Genomic DNA, 19,310 nt, shown 5'->3' with positions numbered 1-19,310 from the left:
ATCTGATTTTTTTTTTCGACTAATGCTTTCACTCCCTTATTAAATCATGTGTGCATCACTCCTGGGCCATATGTCAAGGAGTTCCCCATTCTACTGAAGAAGTTTCCAGGGGCCAAATCAACAGCGTCTACGCACCGGTTACATTATATGGCCAGACTCTTTGGGAAACCCCTCAATGGAATTCTAGGAAGGATCTAGAAACGGAACATTCTCACAGGAACTATGGTCAAATGTCTTGGTAGAGGGTCAAGAGTTCATTTATGACTCATTTAGTTCCCTAATCCCAGATCATTTACAGTTTTTTTTTTCTCTCCATAATAAAAATGTACCATGAAAACATTAGTGTCCACCAAAATACTATTGTTACCACAAAAACATCAATCCGTTCTCACTCCCAAGGCGTCAAAATCCGAAGCATGGTCAAATGCCTTCCACGTCACAATGAAGACGCTAAAGGTGCCCCTAGGCGTCATTTTTCGACGTGCTGGGTGCTCCATTCATTTCAATGAGAAACCTTTGGTGTCATACACAGATGCATTTAATTCTTTGTGTTTGTAAAAGCAGACATGATTTTATTAATATTTAAAGTCTACTTTTATATTTTGGAGCAACTAACCCAACTCCTACCCTAAACTTACCCACATCTTAACAATATAAAACACATAACAGGCAAATAAATGTACAGTCACATGCATTTTTTGCAAAAACTGACCAAAACAGTATAAAAGTATTAACTCATGTTTCATTCCAAGTCTTCTGAAGTCATACGATATCTTCATGTGAAGAACAGAGTTGATCTTGATGTTTTAATTGCTGAAATGATGATCCCGCTGCCCCGTGAACTAACTTATTGATATCTCATTCAAATAATTCAAAAGACTTCTGAGCATGACGCGATCGGTCACAAGACACATGAGAGCCAATGACATTTTACAATCAGTGCTCACGTAATGGCGCAATTGGTCACAAGACATACGAGAGCCAAAGCAATTTCACTATGAAATCTGAAGTACGGGCGGCAATATTTGAAATTTGATGTGTTCATGATCTTCGGCAGAGGGAGATGCCCATCGTTTTTGGGGATTTTCTTCATGCAAATCAATCGTTTGGCCTCTGAAAACTTGGATTATTTAACTTTTTTGAATAACTCATGAATGCAGTCGTACTATATCCTGTGTTTAATACCATGTTCACACAAATGGGTCGGTTTAGGGATGGGGTGGGGTTGGGTTACATGTTAAAACGTGTCTAAATAGCATAAATAAAATAAATGTAAATGAAATATGCTTGCTGATTAAATTGAGAATCACACTCCAACATGTCATAATGGCAAAATTATAAACCAATAAATAATTTCAATAAATTAATCAAAAAATAAATTTCACCATGACGATAATATTCACATACCCAGTGTGCCTGTGTATGACACCAAAGGTTTCTTATTAAAATGAATGGAGCACTCAGCGTGTCGAAAAATGACGCCAAGGGGCACCTTTAGTGTCTTCATTGTGACGCAGAAGGCACTTGACCATGCTTTGGATTTTGACGCCTTGGGAGGGAGAATGGGTTGAAAACATCACATATTGACTTATATGGTTTTAAAGAGATAGCTCATCCAAAACTACAAATTCTGTCATTTTATTCCTCACACAAAGCTATTATCTTCAGAACAGTTTGAATAAAATCATCTGGTTTATGTTCATGGTTCTTTGCCATCCTTTTTGAAAGATGCTCTGTAAATAACAAAATAACATATAAACGTCGGGGTATTGGAATGCCACGAGGGAGAGTAAAATAATGACAGATTTACTTATACTGATAAATATCCTTAACAGAGTAGGCAGCATCTGAAATCATTCAGCAAAATTTAGTGTTGTTAGCTAATGGCTAAGTGCTAACTCCTAAGTCATGGCCACAAGCCCAGTTGTGTTTCTGTTTGTTCCTCTTTATTCATGCACAGAGAGAGAACAACACTTAATACTCAGCATAAATAATGTTACAGTGAACTAAAAACTATGGCAGTAAGCTATTTTAATGTGCCAAAGCGTCTCGTTTATTTTATGAACTATATTTTAGAGTAATTGAAACACTCATTTGAGTGAGGGATGCATCAAAAGTTAGATGATAAAAATAAAGATACGCCCAATATACATTCAGCCAATGCACTCCAAAAAACAAACACATAAATCTCGTCGAAAGAGCCAAACACAACAGGAGGCAAAGCAAAACACTGAGGCTCATATGATCTCTCATAAAATAATCTATAATGCTGAAAAGGTTGTAACATTTAGATCTGAGCCAGCATAAGACTGTCCACAGATCTGATACCCTCAGATAGCATATAAAGCAGAGAAAAACCCAAAGAAGCGAGATGAATTTTAATGAAGCTACATTTATCTGAAGCCTGTTAGTCCGATTTCGTTTATATCAGTGCTCAACGACCTTTGAAACACACTGGAGATATGCAAGGGCCAGAGAGAGAATACATGAAATTAGCTGGGAATATTTCCCTCAGCTTTACGATCATCAGATCTGTTTTTGTTGGAATATTCACTGCGCACACGGGACGCCGAATGGGCAACTGGAGCCCAAGGACTCTGAGGTTCAATCTGCCGTCAGTGCGCACTGAGCATGCTCAAACCAGAAAAGACACAAGGGCCATAGTGAGCACAGCCAGTACGTATAAATCTGGAACACATTACAGCTCTTTGAGGGGATTCTAAATGGGACACATGTGTTGAAGACCCCCAACCAGTCCAGGATTCAACATGCACTATACATTTAACCAAGACTCAGCTCAGCTCTCGTCTTTATAGGCCAGTCACGTCTCATTGCGTGCTCAAAAAAGCTTTGTTTGTGAGTGAGCATCATTATTTTGTTGGTTAGTTGATTACGAAACTCCATCAGTTTAATGCAAGCGGCACATCTGTCTTTACACGCCAGTTATTTTAAAGAGGGGAACACTGTTTGAAAAGAAAACCCAGAGTGGAAAAGATGAGAGTGATGGCAGATTCGGACAGAAACATGGAATCTATGTGTGCCAAACTGGAATTACAAAATCTAATTGGCATTGGTGGAAAAATAAATCTACTTAAATCCAGCATGAAATCAAAACGGACCCTATTCACTTTTTTAACACACAATCCTTAGACTTTGTCTTTGCAATCATTCAAATCAATTACTTGCTTCATCTTTTATGCTTATGTGACTTTTCAATTCGTTTGACCTCCAAATCACCTCCATTGATTATCCAATTCTGGGAAAATCTCTGATTATGGAAGTAAAACGTGTGCATGCATATGTCCTTTAAGGGCTACAATCCAAGCTACATGTTTCAACTATAACCTATAAAATCATCAGTGTTGGTAAAGTACATCTGCACATAGGATAAGTCAAAATGCAACCATCAGTTACACACTGGTTGTGTTTACATGTAAGCATTAGCAGGTACTTACACTTTACTTAATACTATACTTAATACTTTATGTATTACAGAACTTAAAAATGTCAACAACCCCCCCACCACCTGCACGCACGCACGCACGCACGCACGCACGCACGCACGCACGCACGCACGCACGCACACACACACACACACACACACACACACACACACACACACACACACACACACACACACACACACACTTCTATTGAGTGAAACAGTTGGGACCCAGAAGTAAAAACCATTAATTTTCTCCATGCTGGAATTGATTTTTAAGTACTTACAGACATTTTAAGACAGACTGTGAGCTACATTGTATATGCAAGCTGTCAGCCCAGATGTTTTCATCTTATTATTTTTTTAAATAATATTTTAAAACTACATTACCCATCATTCTGCAGAGAAACCTCTACCAATCAGAGAATTGTAACAAGGAAATTGTTAATCAAATGTACAATATTTTTAAACATAATCTACATATATTACTATATAAACCTAAAATATATTGTGTCTATATATTTTAAATCAATAGTTTTATATTTCTCCATTATTTTTACTTCAATAATGTAATTCACAGTTATTTTTGGGATTGTAGTTCTTTAAAAACTTAAAGTGATAGTCTTACTCATTCTCAAGTTGTTCCAAACCTTTATTAGTTTCTTTCTTTTTTTGAACACAACATAATATTTTGTAAAGAAACTCATACAGTTTTGGAACACCAGGGTGAGTAAATGATGACAATTTTCATTGTTGGGTGAACTATCCCTTTAAAAACGTTAATTGTATACCTTACTTCAAATCAAAGTATGTAATATTGTGATTCACATCATACACTGTAAAAAAATAATACACTATATTCACTCAATAAAACTGTGCCAACAAATTACAAGCAATATTATTAATTAAGTTATAAATTAATTAATTAAAAGTCAACCATTTAAAATGAGTAACTGCAAATAGCACACAAATTACAGCTGAAGACACCTAATAATAACACGAAAGGTCACTGAAGGAAAGAGAAACACAAGAACTACAACGACAACTTCCAGTCACAGCCTTAGAGGAAATCAAATGAAAAGACTTCTTTTCTAAGAAAGAGATCTTTCTTATTACATTAGATGTTGATGTTTTAGTCAAAATGTTTGGTCACCATTATGGCGATCAGTGTTTCATTTTGTTGGGCTTTTTACTTGATTTGGTTGGGTGTACAGTGTTTACTAAAACACATCATTTGTTGCAATGGAAACCATGAACAAAGAAAAATTATTGACTAATCTCATAACTGATCAAAATAGTAATTTGATATTAATCGTTTTTTACTGATAATATCAGACAGATCAGACATTATGAATGTTAATTTTTAGCTGTGGTTTGGTTCATGGGTTATAACTTGTAAATTAAGACTTATTGGGAATATGAATGGGAAGAATACTTTTAGAGCCAAGGGAAGGCCACTGGAAAAGCATGCATGGATGCACACAAAAATGCACTGGAAATAAAATGAACATGCCGTGATTTGGGATGCACTCAACCTAACCGTATACTCTGTAGCACAGAAAGTAAATGAATTGGGCTGCAGTCCTGTTCTTTGATGTGACTTTCTAAGTCACACTAGCTTAATCATATGATGCTCCTATTGCTCTTGCATCCTTCGCCCTGGGAAACTGTGTGTTTGTGCGTGTGTTTGTCCCTGGACGTCTGCCAGGGCAGATGGCGCTGTCGTGAGGGCTGCTGCAGTCTGTATTTTTAGTGCTCAAAGGGAACTGAGTGGGTCTCTGTATCCCAATCCTGTGAATGAATCAGACGCACCCTAGTTCCTCAAAACCCTGTCAGACGTCCGGAACATTCACACGGAAGCAGAAGCAACTGAAACCAGCGGAAGCAACCTGCTGTTCAATCGGCCAAACAAGAGATGTGATCACAGGCAGAGGAACCAGACTAAAATAATTCACAATGAAGCCTGTTTTTTTTTTCACAGTTATATTCTGTCTAGACCAAGCCTCTCTGAAGGTGACCTTAACTTGCCTGCTCATTTGCCTCTCGAATGATTTGTCATCAGAGGTGGTAAAAGTACTCAAAAGTTATACTCGAGTGAAAGTATATATACCTAAATAAAAAAATACTCCAGTAAAAGTAGAAAGTCCTCCATTCAAACATCACTTGAGTAAAAGTACAAAAGTATCAGATTTAAAACGTACTCAAGTACCGAAAGTAAAAAGTAAATATTCAAATTAACTGTAAATATCAATAAGCAGATAAAATCTTTTGGGACTGATATGCAATGCTTTAATTGAACAAATGATAAGATTAGATACTGCAATTAAGAATTTGTTAGATTTGCAATTAATAGGAGACAATGAAGCACCTTAACGCAGTATAGGGGTTAAACTTAAAATAGACATGTTCCATAACATTAGCTCCATAAAACAGATGAGCAGCAAGATACTATTAACTAATTCTACATTCATTCAAAAGCCATAACCACAATGACGTATTACGTAACAATTCGTTAATAGTCATGTGCCTCAACAAGTAAAGTCATAATATATTTTTGCCAATTGTTATGATTAATGATTAATTAAACAGACAACTGAGGGTCGGAATGCATGCTTTGAATACATGAATTTACATTATTAGTTAATGTAATTTGTTATTAGGGAATTAATGATGTCATATTTAATTAATAGCAATTCATATATTACTTAATCTATTAATCATATATAATGTTCATTAGTTGCTGATGCAGTAATCATTAATAAATGGTTTAGTTCTTCATTAGTAATACATTAACTCATGACTATCTGTGCATTAGTTAGGCATGAATTATAATAGTGCACCTGTATTGTAAAGTGTTAGCGATGGTTTCATAGTAAATTGTGTGCCGCAAAATAAAAAAGTTGGGGAAACACTGAGCTAACGTTAGTGTGGCAAACCTGACTTGTCAGCTTTTCCAAGTCTATACCCGACTGGATCATCCATGAATGACCAGACCGGTTTGGAAATCAAGTGTAATAAATACTTAATACTTGGAGTGGGCATGGGGAAATGTATTGGAGTAAAAAGTAAACTTTGCCTTTAATATTGTAGTGGAGTAAGAGTAAAAGTAGATGTAAATAAAATATACTCAAGTAAAGTACAGATCCCCGAAAAAAATACTTAAGTAAAGTATCAAAGTATTTTTACTTGATTACTTACCACCCCTGTTTGTCATCCACGGCTGCAGTCATGGAGAATAAACGGATCTCTCTGCAAATTAGGCCTGGATTCAATCCAGTCTCTCCACCGTACACCCTCTCTTATAATATGGCTGTCTGACCTTTCACCTGAGCTCTCCAAAAATTACAAAAAAAGAAAACAAGAAAAGAGTACTGGTCTTAAGTATTTTCTGAAGAAAAATTGTCATTAAGTTCTGTTTGCATTATTCAAACAATATATCTACTATATATCCGCCTGCACTATTCAAACAAGCACAAATAATTCATCTAAAATACAAATTTTTAAGGGCACATCTGAAAACACGGCAAACATCTTTTCACGTGTGGTCTCCATGGTAACAACGAGTGACCATTACGTTTCCTAAAACAAACCACCGAGCTGCTGGTAAGATTAAACATAGCATATAAATAGCTGTTTTGCTGATGAGTTGTTCCTACGGTTGTGTAGTGGCTGTGAGAGAGCGAGGGATGGCTGTAATTACATCAATCTTAAAGCTGTGTTTTACTGGAGTCTCTCTATATAGACTCTGAGCTTTTTGTGGGATCACTGTTGCTATGGCAGATCAAAAACAGCCTCTGCTTTGATCAAAGTCTGTCAAGATATTTGGAGAAAATATTATTTTACAAGAAAATAAGGATGATGATACACCAGTAAACACGTAGGCCTATGATTTTTTTTCTTTCTCAAAAAGCTAAAAGAAAAAGAGCAATTCTTCATAACTTGTTCTGAGCAACACATGGTTCAAGAAATAGAAAAAAATTTAATAAAGTACTTTATCCTTTCACTTCCTCTGCTTGTTTTCATTACACCAAGATGCATAACCCATGCCATATCTGAATAGACATGAATATGGGATTTATTGTCCGACTCCGGTTCGAACAGAACATGTAAGGCTGAACACAGCTACTGACATTCTCAGACATTTTGGCTGCGTGACATTCTCCAGTTTTGTTGCCTTGCCGGAGTATCAAAAACAGGAACTTTAGTAACTCTGTTCTCTTCTGGAAAGGGGCGGAGAGAAACAGTATGTAATTTGCATTTAAAGGGATACCAATTTTTGCTTATACTAAAATTAGGGCAAATTTGACAAGCTATAATATATTATCTGGGGGTATTTTGAGCTGAAACTTCACAGACACATTCCGGGGATAGTAGAGACTTACATTACTTCTGAAAAGGGGTAAAATAGGTCCCCATTAAAATTCTTTCATCATCGCATAACGCTGTCGCATGACTTCAGGAGTCTTATAGCGCACAAGGATTATCCCTATTAACTACAATTATGCGTTCAACAGCTAGTCCCTAGTCACTACATTATAGACAGCCAGCCAAGCCACTGAATGCAAAATAACACTTTCAACACAAGAGCCGGTAAATTATGAGTCTTTGAAACTACTCAATTCAGATTGACAGGTGTTGTATTACAGAAGCGTCCTATCTTCTGAAATAAGAGTTGAAGAAGTTGGAATTAATAAGTGAAATTAGGAACAGGCCCAGATCAATAAACAAGAAACGCTCCTAAAAAAAAAGACTGAATGAATGATTCAATGACTTACTCGGTTATTTGTTTTATTACTGGATGAATCAGCGTTTGAATGAATCGAGTGAATTATTCAATAGCTCACAAATCATATGAATGAGTGCACTAGATAGCGTCCACTATGGTTTCAGAAACCACTACAAATAACTGTCACCACAAACAGTGCCTTATTTAAGGGTATAGGGAGTGATTTCAGACATACAGTCAGTAGTTTCATTCTTGAATGAATCAGTTTTTTGACAAATTAATTAAGTAAATGACTCATTTATAAAGACCAAGCGGCATCCTCCTCCAGTTTCTGTTGAAGCCAATACGGAAGTAAATTAAACTGCAATTCTTCGACTGGCCACTAGGCTCCAGAAGGGAGCAGAATCTTATTGAGCCCCATATTAAAATATCTTTACAGCAGAAAAAAACATGTGTACAGCCTGGTACAAATTGTGGTTTTGGTCTATATGCCTAATTTTGCCCTCCATGACAACCGTGAGAGGGGAGAATTTTTTGTATAACTTATTAGTTTACATTAGCTATATAAAGCCTTAAAGTTCTGCATAATTAAGGGTGTGGCCACTTTGATTGACAAGTAGATAACCATTTATCTGTTGTCTGTTAGTCATTGCGTCACCTCAGCTCCGCCTCTTTGCCCATTTTCTGTTATCCGGGTGTGATGCTCTGCCAAGATGGCAACGGCCAGCTCGTCTCTACTTTACGCTTCAAAACTGCTCTTCAGAATCCTGTGGCTGATGTCACAGACACTACGTCCATTTAAAAAAAAAAAAATGTGTTAATTTTCACAGACACATGTCGCCACCTAGTGGCTTAGCGTTATAAGCAGCAGGAAAGTCCCTATAAAAGTATATACTGCATAAATCTTTAAAAATATATATTTTCCCCACGATTTGGCCTCTTTAAACTTGGCATTCAGGGACCTACTTTTTCTTACAAAGGACTTGAAGGTATAAAAGTGCTGTTTGGATGATATCGGAGATTATTCCATGAGCTGAACTGAAGAGAGCTGTTGTTTCTCAGGGGTAACAGCAGACAAAAGCTGTTTTACAGAACCCTGAGCACATGAGTAACTGAACTCAAATGTACTGTTGACCCACAGAGGTTCGGCTCTATTCCCTTCCCTCATATTTCTAGAAATCATTTCTCTCTTCTCTCAAACACATGCTCAGAGGGAATTACTGCACCGTTTCCACAGCACTCTGCTGACACTGATATTAATTAAACCATCTCAACCTTTAAATACAAACACATTCTCACACACATGTGAGCCAGCACTGGATGAGAAATCACCACTCTGTGCTTGAACAAGAAGCGTAATTGCAGATGTGCCTAAAATACACTGAACACAAACAGAGAGGAGAGACAAAAGTGATTATGGGAGGCTGAGAAGAGTCTTTTCTTTTGTCTATGTTCAGTGTGAGAGGCAAACACTGAAACAGGTTTATACAAAAACCTAAAGGAGTTAATTCATGCTAAACAAGAATTACCTTGTTCTTACAAAATGAAAGCGTTTGAAATTCTCTATCGTTCAATGGATCAGCAAGAAGTTACATTAACATATGATAATCCTAGTATTTGGTGGTGGTTTTATTACTCATTAATTTCACATGCATGAATATTCACAACATGTGAGTTACATATATTTACATATCTTAAAGGTACAAAAAAACCCTGTTTAATTCATTCTAACGACATTCATTCATTCTAAATTAATTAATTTCTCTAATTAAGAGAAAGAAAAGTGTCATGAAAACTAAATTACAGGCATTAGTGTTGCAAGAAAGCTATAATAAGCAGATTTAAGTGGCCTTGATGATGTCACCGCACAAAAAAACAAACAGAGAAAGTTATTATATCTTGAATTGAATTGAATACATCTGAATTGAATCCATATGTAGGCCACATGTGGCCCGGATTTGGGCCGACACTAGGTTATGTTGCTGTCTGGGAAGATATTTTTCTAATTACACAAATCTTGCAAAATAAGACCAAGAATATGGTCTTAAAACAGAAGTGCATTTGTGTGCCAGAAACCATGTTTGATCCAGAGGTTGCATTAGCCGAACATTTTCTGCCATTGACAGAATATATATATATTTTTTAGCAATGAGGAAAATTCTGAAAGCCGTCCATCATTTTGACAGATTACACTGAGGGTGAATGTAACTGCAACTCTCGCCCCTGTCCACTTGTTGGCGAGAGTGCGGCAAGAGTGCTTTAACTATCAAGTTAATGGTCAGCAGCCAATGGCTTTGCTGAGTGACTGATTGTTTACACGCTGATTTACTGACGTCTAATTTATTGAGACACGACATGTTACGGATTTCGGTAAGTTGTACTGTATCATTCAACATATTTTATGATGTTCATTCATGTTTAGCATGTTCAATAACGAGAAAGCTTCGATGCACGTGAACTGAGGCGCAGCCTACCAGTGCTCTCTCGCGCCACATTAAAGAGCGCCAAAACGGTATTGTTTGAATTTTGTGATTATAGAATGTCTGAAATGTGTGATGTAAATTTGAAAGCTAAGACTTTGTTTGATATCAAAAGTAACAAAGAACAAAGCTCATTGCGATTTATTGGACAGGCATTCATAATGAAACCTGAAAAGTGACCCACAGTCTCTGTTCAACTTTCTCTTCATGAATAAATAAATAAATGCATATTTTAGTCTATTATCCTGTAAGTCCGTAAATAAAAAAGTGAACAAACACATATCCTATTAAATGGTTTATTATCATTAAAATATCAAAATTAAAATGACAGGTAATAATAGATAAAGGTGGAATGTTTACGACTGTTGGACAGTCTAACACGACCTCTGGTTTGATCCCAAAGGTCAGACAGAGCTCTGGATTCTGCTGCTGAACAGGAAGTGGGGGAAGGTAAGTGGGGTTCATGAGCTTCTGGAGGGAAAAACTCCTCACAATTCAATTCCAACTTTTTTCTTCTCTCTCTCCGCTCAGTGAATAAAATGACCTAGAAAATGTGTCTTAATGTGCAGACGTCATAAACGACTGTTATTGCGCTCCACAGGAGCTGAGGCCCATGTTTGGTTTGCAATAGCCATGTCCAGAGAACGAGGGGACATGCTGAATTATTTTCCCTAGTGTACACGTATCGCTTTCAGATGCACCCAGCAGAATATTTAGAAGCTGACGATAAATTCACTGCAGCAGTGCAAGAAACTGCCCCGTTGGCATGATGTCACTTACCTGCATGCAAAAGGGAGACATCGGCTGCGTCCTAAATCACATATTCTCTTGAGTAAGTACTTATTTAGAATAAGTAATTACTTCATGACAGTGAAAAAAGCGTGTTCAATATAATATGAATATGTGTGGTATAAAAAAGTAATCCGGACATACTACAGTACATTTTGCCATGTTGTCACTGTCATGTGACCATTGGTGGAAAGAGTACTGAAAAAGCAAGCTCAAGTAGAAGTACTGTTACTTGTCAAAAAATGTAATTTAAGTAGAGTAAAAGTACCTATCCTAAATACTACTCAAAGTACGAGTAAAAAGTAGTCGTTTTAAAAGCACTCAAGAGTAGTGAGTATTATGCTATAAATGTTAGTCCACCTTATACCCAGCAAATTGAAAATGTATGGGTGGTTTTTTTGGATGATTCTCAGTAAGAACAAAAAACATATCACCAAAAAATATTTCAATATTTCTTTAAATATTTATTTTTATTTCTGACTGTTAGCACAAAAAATACAGCCATGTAATATTTGAGAAATCAACCAATAATCTGGTAACATTTATGACAACCATTCTGTAGAGGTTTTCTTGCAGTTAATTAAAAAAGGTTGCAAAGCGTTGTACATTAACAATCTTATGTAAAAAACAAAAGTATAAAAAATCTTTCTTTTCAAAGAAAAGTTATTTATTTTCAAGACGCATTCGTTGGAGGCTACTGCTTTAATTTCAATGGACGTTTTCTCTGTAAAAAGAATAGAAATCAGAATCGAGTAACTCACAGTTTTCACCACTGATTATTTTTGCTTGGAATTAAAAAATAAACCTGATTTAAATATAAATCTGATGTTTTATAAAAGTTTTTCGCTATATACACGGCCTTCAACTTTAAATCGCCATGTGAGAACACGTTACATTAAAATATGCACTTCAATAAGTTGACAGAAGGCAGGTTAATGCGTTTACATGTTAAACAAAATCGACATAAGGGACAAAAATCTAGCAGTGACGACTGCCTAATGCACTTTGAAGCCTGGCAAATAATCTAGCTAAATGAAAAGTTTCCAGCAGATGGCACCGCGAGCTTGTGCAGCGCTAACAGAATCCGTACCATTTATGCATGTATTAGAAAATGTAATATTCTGCGGTCCATTTGTAGTAATTTTTTAAGGCAATTTGGCAATTTCAGTCATCATGCAGTACACAGCACTTACCCCCTTTCATAAAGCGCGCGTGCCTCTCACTCTAGGCTGTTCGCTATGGTTGATTTGACTGGACGCATGGACACACAGGACTGATTATTCGTCTTAGCCAATCACGTTAACAGGAAAAATAAATAAACATAATGGAGCGACGGCAGGTTTAGGGATAATAGCGCAGTAAAAGTACCGATACATCACTTAAAATGTACTCAAATAAAAGTAAAAGTACACTGTTTTTAAACTACTTTAAAAAAGTACAATTCCTGAGAAAAACTACTCAATTACAGTCACGAGAGTATTTGTAATTCGTTACTTTACACCACTGCATGTGACCTACCAGTGTCGGTTGCGTCGCTTTGCTGCCATTTTCAAATCCTCTCCCGTGGCCTCATGGGATGGTAAAGTGTCCATCGCACACTTCAGAATCTCATCAGAAGTACTAGGACTTTTGGCCTACTCTTTTATGAATAATGTAAATTCAGACATACTTCTTTTGTCACATAAGGACCTATCATACACCCGGCACAATACAGGCGCAGTGTACGTTTTTTTTGCTAGTTTCAGCCTGACACAGATATAGTTTTTATATCCTGCACAACATTGTTTAAATAGCAAATGCATTTGCACACATCTGTTCGCCCATGAGCCTGCTGGACTGAAAACCAGGTGTGTTCAGGAGCATTGTTGGTACAATTTAGAGGAACTAAAAACGACTGCGCCATTGACCAACTGAAACCTGGTCTAAAGTCAATGGCGCAGTATTTTTTGTGTTATTTAAAGAGCGCATTAATAATAAGCACCTATAGGCGGGTACACAACACGCATACACTCTGCTTATTACACACACAGGGATGCGCAGCAGCACACAAACATTAAAAAATATATAAAATAAAAGGATTCTTCTCTTGGGAATCGTTTAGTCTTTCCGCCAGCAAATTCCTCCATGTAATAGCAAATCCACTCATGGTACAAGCACAACTGACTTTTAAAGGGAATGGGAGATGAGACTCTAATTGGTTTATTGCATGTTACTCCCAAAACACCCATGACTTATGAAGAGAATAGGGACAACCCTTTTAGACCAGGCGCCGGGTGCGCGGATTGTTATAACAGGGCCCCTGCTATATAGTAGGGCATTTCAGATGCAGCAATTGTGATGGGTAAAAAGGAGTGGAACCCAGAATTAAGACGCTACGCCCTGCTCCTTATGAACACCCAGATGGGGATCTCATTTTAAGCTCATTTGAGTTGCTCTATCAGGGCTCACAGAGATCTCAGTCTGTGAACGGAGCTCTTGAACACACATGAACTCTTTTTGCCCGGATGGCTTTGTGACCTTAAAACGTGACCTCTGACTCCTTGCCTGCCAGTATCGAAACACAGCCCCATGGGAGGAAACCTCACAAAACTTCCTTTATCTCAAGTTCTGCAGTTTTCTGACTGAGCAGAAGTTGAGTGACAATGCAAAAGAGAAACTCCATTGTGTCAGCTTTTTCATGTAAATGATGACATAATTTTCATTTTTGTGTGAACAATCCCTTTAAAGCAATTTTACTACATGCTTAAGTATATACAATTAGTATGGTTTAAATAAACCCCTAATCCTAAGTTTTAAAATTAGGGCACATTACCTGTCCCGTTGTGCTTCAGACATGCATTACCTCAAATTGTGATGGTTTTCTAGTGCTTTTCTTAGTTATTATACTTAGGACAATAAAACCACCAAAAAGTTAATTAATATTATTTTCCCTCTGCAAGTGGCCTTGTTTGAAAAGACCTTTCAGGGATGGAGAAGATTATTATTATTTGGTTGAAGATAATGAAAGCAATTTTTGTACTTTTAAAATGACACACTGTCGATTTGCGCACAATAATACCAGAAGCCTTGATTATGAAAATAAATAGTGCTGATTTCGATTTCATGATGCCTTTAAAGGGGCTGTGCTCGAACACAGATGTGTTACAAAAAGACTGTGTAAATATTGACTCTCGTTGTGTCTCGTTGTGTGGGGAACACGTCGAACAACGCAAGCCTTGTGCTGTTAGCATGAGGTCGATCCCTGATTTCTATCAACTCGTCGTTGCGTGAAACACTTTATTCAGCTACCAATCTCTCACATAAATCACCTCATTAGTGTCGATGTGGAGCGATTTAAAGTCTGACAACTGAACCATTATGCTTGTAAATGCGTGTGTGTTTGTGTGTGCAGGAATTACTCTGGGCTGTAAGAAAAAATGCTGGTGTGTTTGATCAGCCGATCTGACACCCAGAATTCACACACACATATTTGCTTTTCTGTAATAGTGGGGATTTTCCATGTTGTATACTAAGCTAATAATATTTTCTATCCCCTAAATGTTAAATATTCATTTCGGCATTATCTGTTTTAGTTATTCTCTCCATATTTCAGATAAAATGTAATATAAGTAGTTATGACCTGTGCAAAAGTTACCATGATCTCTATGGTTTGCAAAGAGTCTATATGATTTTTTTCATCCATTTAATACACTTTAAAAATGATATGATCTATATGCCAGGGCAATATGCATTTTTTTATTACTTTAGATATTCACTTAAAATAATTTAAAGGATTAGTTCACTTCAAAATAAAAATTTCCTGATAATTTAACATTCCAGGATTTTTCTCCATAATGGACTTCAATGGGAACCAACGGTTGAAGATCCAAATCAGTGCAGTTCCAAAGGAAGGGCTTCAGAGGCTCCACACGATCTCAGAGGCACAGGGTCTGATCTAGACAAACCATCGGTCATTATCTAAAGAAATAAAAATTATTATACTTTTAACCTCAAATTACTTCTGTGTTGTTCTTGTTCATGACGTATGATGTCATCACGTCGGAAAGGTCAAGGGTGTGGAAGTACCGACCCAGTGTTAAAACGGACATGCAAAGACTAAATCAAACGCCCTTTACAAAAATGAAGGTATAACAACAAATGTTGGACAATTTTCAAATTGGAGGACAACACGAGAGATGTTTTTTTGGCACTGAGTCGGTACTTCCACGTGATGACCTCATACGCCGTGAAGAAGAACAACACCAAAGTCACGCATATGTGGTTAAAAGGTATATTTTAATTTTTAAATGACCGATGGTTTGTCTAGATCAGACCCTGTGCCTCTGAGATCGTGCAGAGCCTCTGAAGCCCTTCCTTTGGAACTGCACTGATTTGGATCTTCAACCGTTGGTTCCCATTGAAGTCCATTATGTGAAAGAAAATCCTGGAATGTTTTCCTAAAAAAACGTAATTTCTTTTCGACTGAAAAATAAAGACATGAACATCTTGGATGAGATGGGGGTGAGTACTTTATCAGGAATGTTTCATTTTGAGGTGAACAAATCCTTTAACCAGTTTCAGCCTCATTTAAGTTATACAAAATTCAGCTAGACAAGATTTAAAAAAATTAGTTGAAATTACTTGTGCAGCCAATTTGATTATACTTAAAGATTGAAAGCAGCTGAACTTAAGTTTTTAAGTGTAATTAAATAACTCTGTCTTAGCACGCCTCACCTTAAAAAGCCACATTATCATTCATGTTCATAGCACAAACAATGCAGGACTGAAGTAAAAAAAAAATTGAGTGAAACTTGCCTTAGAATATTGCCCCAATAAAACCTTTTCCAGGAGTGCACATTGATTTCAGTACTTCAGTGTGTGCATGTGTGTGTGTGGGAAAACCACTGGGGTTTAATTATAATCATAGACCGTTTCTAATCCGAAAGGTTTACGTATCTGATTTTAAGGCAGTAGAGATGAGATGGTTCTGCTAGCTCAGGGCTCACCGAGTATCAAACTCTTACGGTAATGGTTTAAACATGTGGCTCGGCTGGAGATCACCGCAGAGGAGGTGTGTGTGCGTGTGTGTGTGTATGTTTAGAGAGAGAGGTGTGTGTGTTAAACCAAGCCTGTTGAATGTCAGCGTCTCCTCAAGGTGCCCTTTAAACACCCTTAGTTCTCTCTTTAGCTGAAAAACACCCTTTCATCATACAACAGATTTAACATATACTGGCCTTTGAGTGGGTGTATGATCTAGAAGACAGATGCTTGTATAGTCCTCGTATGGAGTAAAACAGATGTGTACATCTATAACACGCTGTAAAAGTCAATGCAGACAGGAGTGTGTATTTACACATTTCTTAGCACAGATGACATTTTCGTGCCGTCTCACGATCACCTCATCGATGCGGCCTCAGACAGACAAATATCTGCCGAGAGATGCCGAACATGAGGAGAGTCAGAAATGGCGAATTGCAAAAACGTAAATAATAATGCGGGCACCTGTGAATTTCCTATATATTTTGAGGAATCGTAATATCGTAACTATGATGCGCTCAAAGCATTCTGGTCTAATTAAAATGGACATTTCTTTCTACCTTTAGTTTAGGTTCTGTTGCAGTGTCACTGATTTAACTGCTTTTAACTATACTGACATCAATTAATGCAATTAATGCTACTAGTATGATGCATTTGCTTGCTTTTGTAGAGCGTTCAAATCAGTCACTGCAAAAAATTTGATTCTTTAGGAATTTTTGTCAAATTTTCCATATGGAAGTCATTGAAAAATGATTTTGCTTACTTTGTAGAGCATTTCTGATCATTCACTGATAAATTCTATTTATGAATTTTTGTCAAATTTTCTATGAAAATCCTTGCTTCCTTGCTATTGATGGAATTTTCCATAATTTATGAAACAACACTTCCCAGACATTGTCTGAATTATCCGTCATTTATGACCCAACACTTCCCAGACATTGTCTGAATTATCCGTCATTTATGAGACAACGCTTCCCCGCCATTGACTGAATTTTCCGACATTTATGAGACATCGCTTCCCCACCATTGACTGAATTTTCTGACATTTATGAGACATCGCTTCCCCGCCAATGACTGAATTTTCCGACATTTATGAGACAACGCTTCCCCACCATTGACTGAATTTTCCGACATTTATGAGACATCGCTTCCCCACCATTGACTGAATTTTCTGACATTTATGAGACATCGCTTCCCCGCCAATGACTGAATTTTCCGACATTTATGAGACAACGCTTCCCCACCATTGACTGAATTTTCCGACATTTATGAGACAACGCTTCCCCGCCAATGACTGAATTTTCCGACATTTATGAGACAACGCTTCCCCACCATTGACTGAATTTTCCGACATTTATGAGACAACGCTTCCCCACCATTGGCAGAATTTTCCGACATTTATGAGACAACGCTTCCCCACCATTGACTGAATTTTCCGTCATTTATGACTAGACATGTGCCGATTTTCGATAATGCGATTTATCACGATAATGAATATGCACGATATTGTTATCGTGGGCACTTTAAAATATCGTAAATAATAATATATTAAAAATGTATATTTTTTTTATAATGCACTCAAGAATACTTTGCCCATCAACCGTATAAATGCTCAACACTGCTGTATTCTGCGTCAAAGGGAAGCGCTCAGATATAAACAAGCCCAACGTGCGTTTGCACATGACTGAACCAGTGAAGGAGACGCGCTGCTGAAGTGCCGCTCAGTGACAGCAGAGGGCGCTGATGAACTGCAGAATGAAGCCGGTTACCCAGGAAACCAGCAAACAAACAAAAAACGCGTGTAGTTTTTAAAACAGCCATTCGTTTTTGTAATCTCAATGTTGTTCATCACAGCACCTAATACTTTATACTTAAAGACTTAATAGGCTATTTATTTTCAAACTTAAACAATTTTATGTTTTAATCTGGACTACAACATGCACTCATGATTAGAACTGCTCTGATTATTTGTTATTGTTCAGTCAAACTTTGAGACATACGACTTCATTATTACCAAACTGACAATGAAAAATACTTGTAAAGAATTAATCATTCTAAGTTAATTTCTTAGTTACTGTTTAATAACATTAAAATCAAAATCAAAATAACTTTTTTAATGGACCTAAGATAAAACTAACAATGATCAGTATTTCTTAACTAACATTACCAAAAACATTATACTTTCTGTACCAAATGTAGCCATTGCTCAATCTTAGTTAATGCATTAAATAATCAGACCTTATTGTAATTTGTAAGCCTACCTGTTGTTCTTTATAGCCTAATTCTTTTGCAATTTAATCTGTTTGAAAATTGTACTTTTACAGCTCTGAAAAATATCAAGAGACCACATAACATTGATTTCTCAATGAGGGAGTCTCTTAATTTTTTTTCCAGAGCTGTATATATTTTTGGTGCTTTGTATTATTGTATTTAAACATTCAGTTATTTTTGTTCTTACAAAAATAGTTCTTAAAGCTGTTATGCTATGGCAACACTTTTTTTTGCAACTTATTTCAATATCTTGATAATATCGAATACCGTGATAAAACGTCATCAATTAATCGCAACATGAAAAATTGATATCGGCACATGCCTATTTATGACCAAACGCTTCCCCGCCATTTACTGAATTTTCCGTCATTTATGACCCAACGCTTCCCCGCCATTTACTGAATTTTCCGTCATTTATGACCCAACGCTTCCCCGCCATTTACTGAATTTTCCGTCATTTATGACCCAACGCTTCCCCGCCATTTACTGAATTTTCCGTCATTTATGACCCAACACTTCCCCACCTTTGACTGAATTTTTCGTCATTTATGACCCAACGCTTCCCCGCCATTGACTGTCTCATAAA

The 19,310-nt window shown here is 36.9% G+C and overlaps 1 protein-coding gene across 1 annotated transcript in view; it reads right to left on the bottom strand.

Moving 5' to 3' along the window:
* Positions 1 to 19,310, bottom strand: part of cspg4 (chondroitin sulfate proteoglycan 4) — a 68,872-nt gene that overhangs the window by 29,342 nt on the left and 20,220 nt on the right. The window lies entirely within an intron of this gene.

Source organism: Pseudorasbora parva, chromosome 25 (genome assembly GCF_024679245.1).
Source record: "Pseudorasbora parva isolate DD20220531a chromosome 25, ASM2467924v1, whole genome shotgun sequence".
NCBI lineage: Eukaryota > Metazoa > Chordata > Actinopteri > Cypriniformes > Gobionidae > Pseudorasbora > Pseudorasbora parva.
Note: the sequence above shows the minus strand (reverse complement) of the source record. Positions and strands in the feature narration are given on the sequence as shown.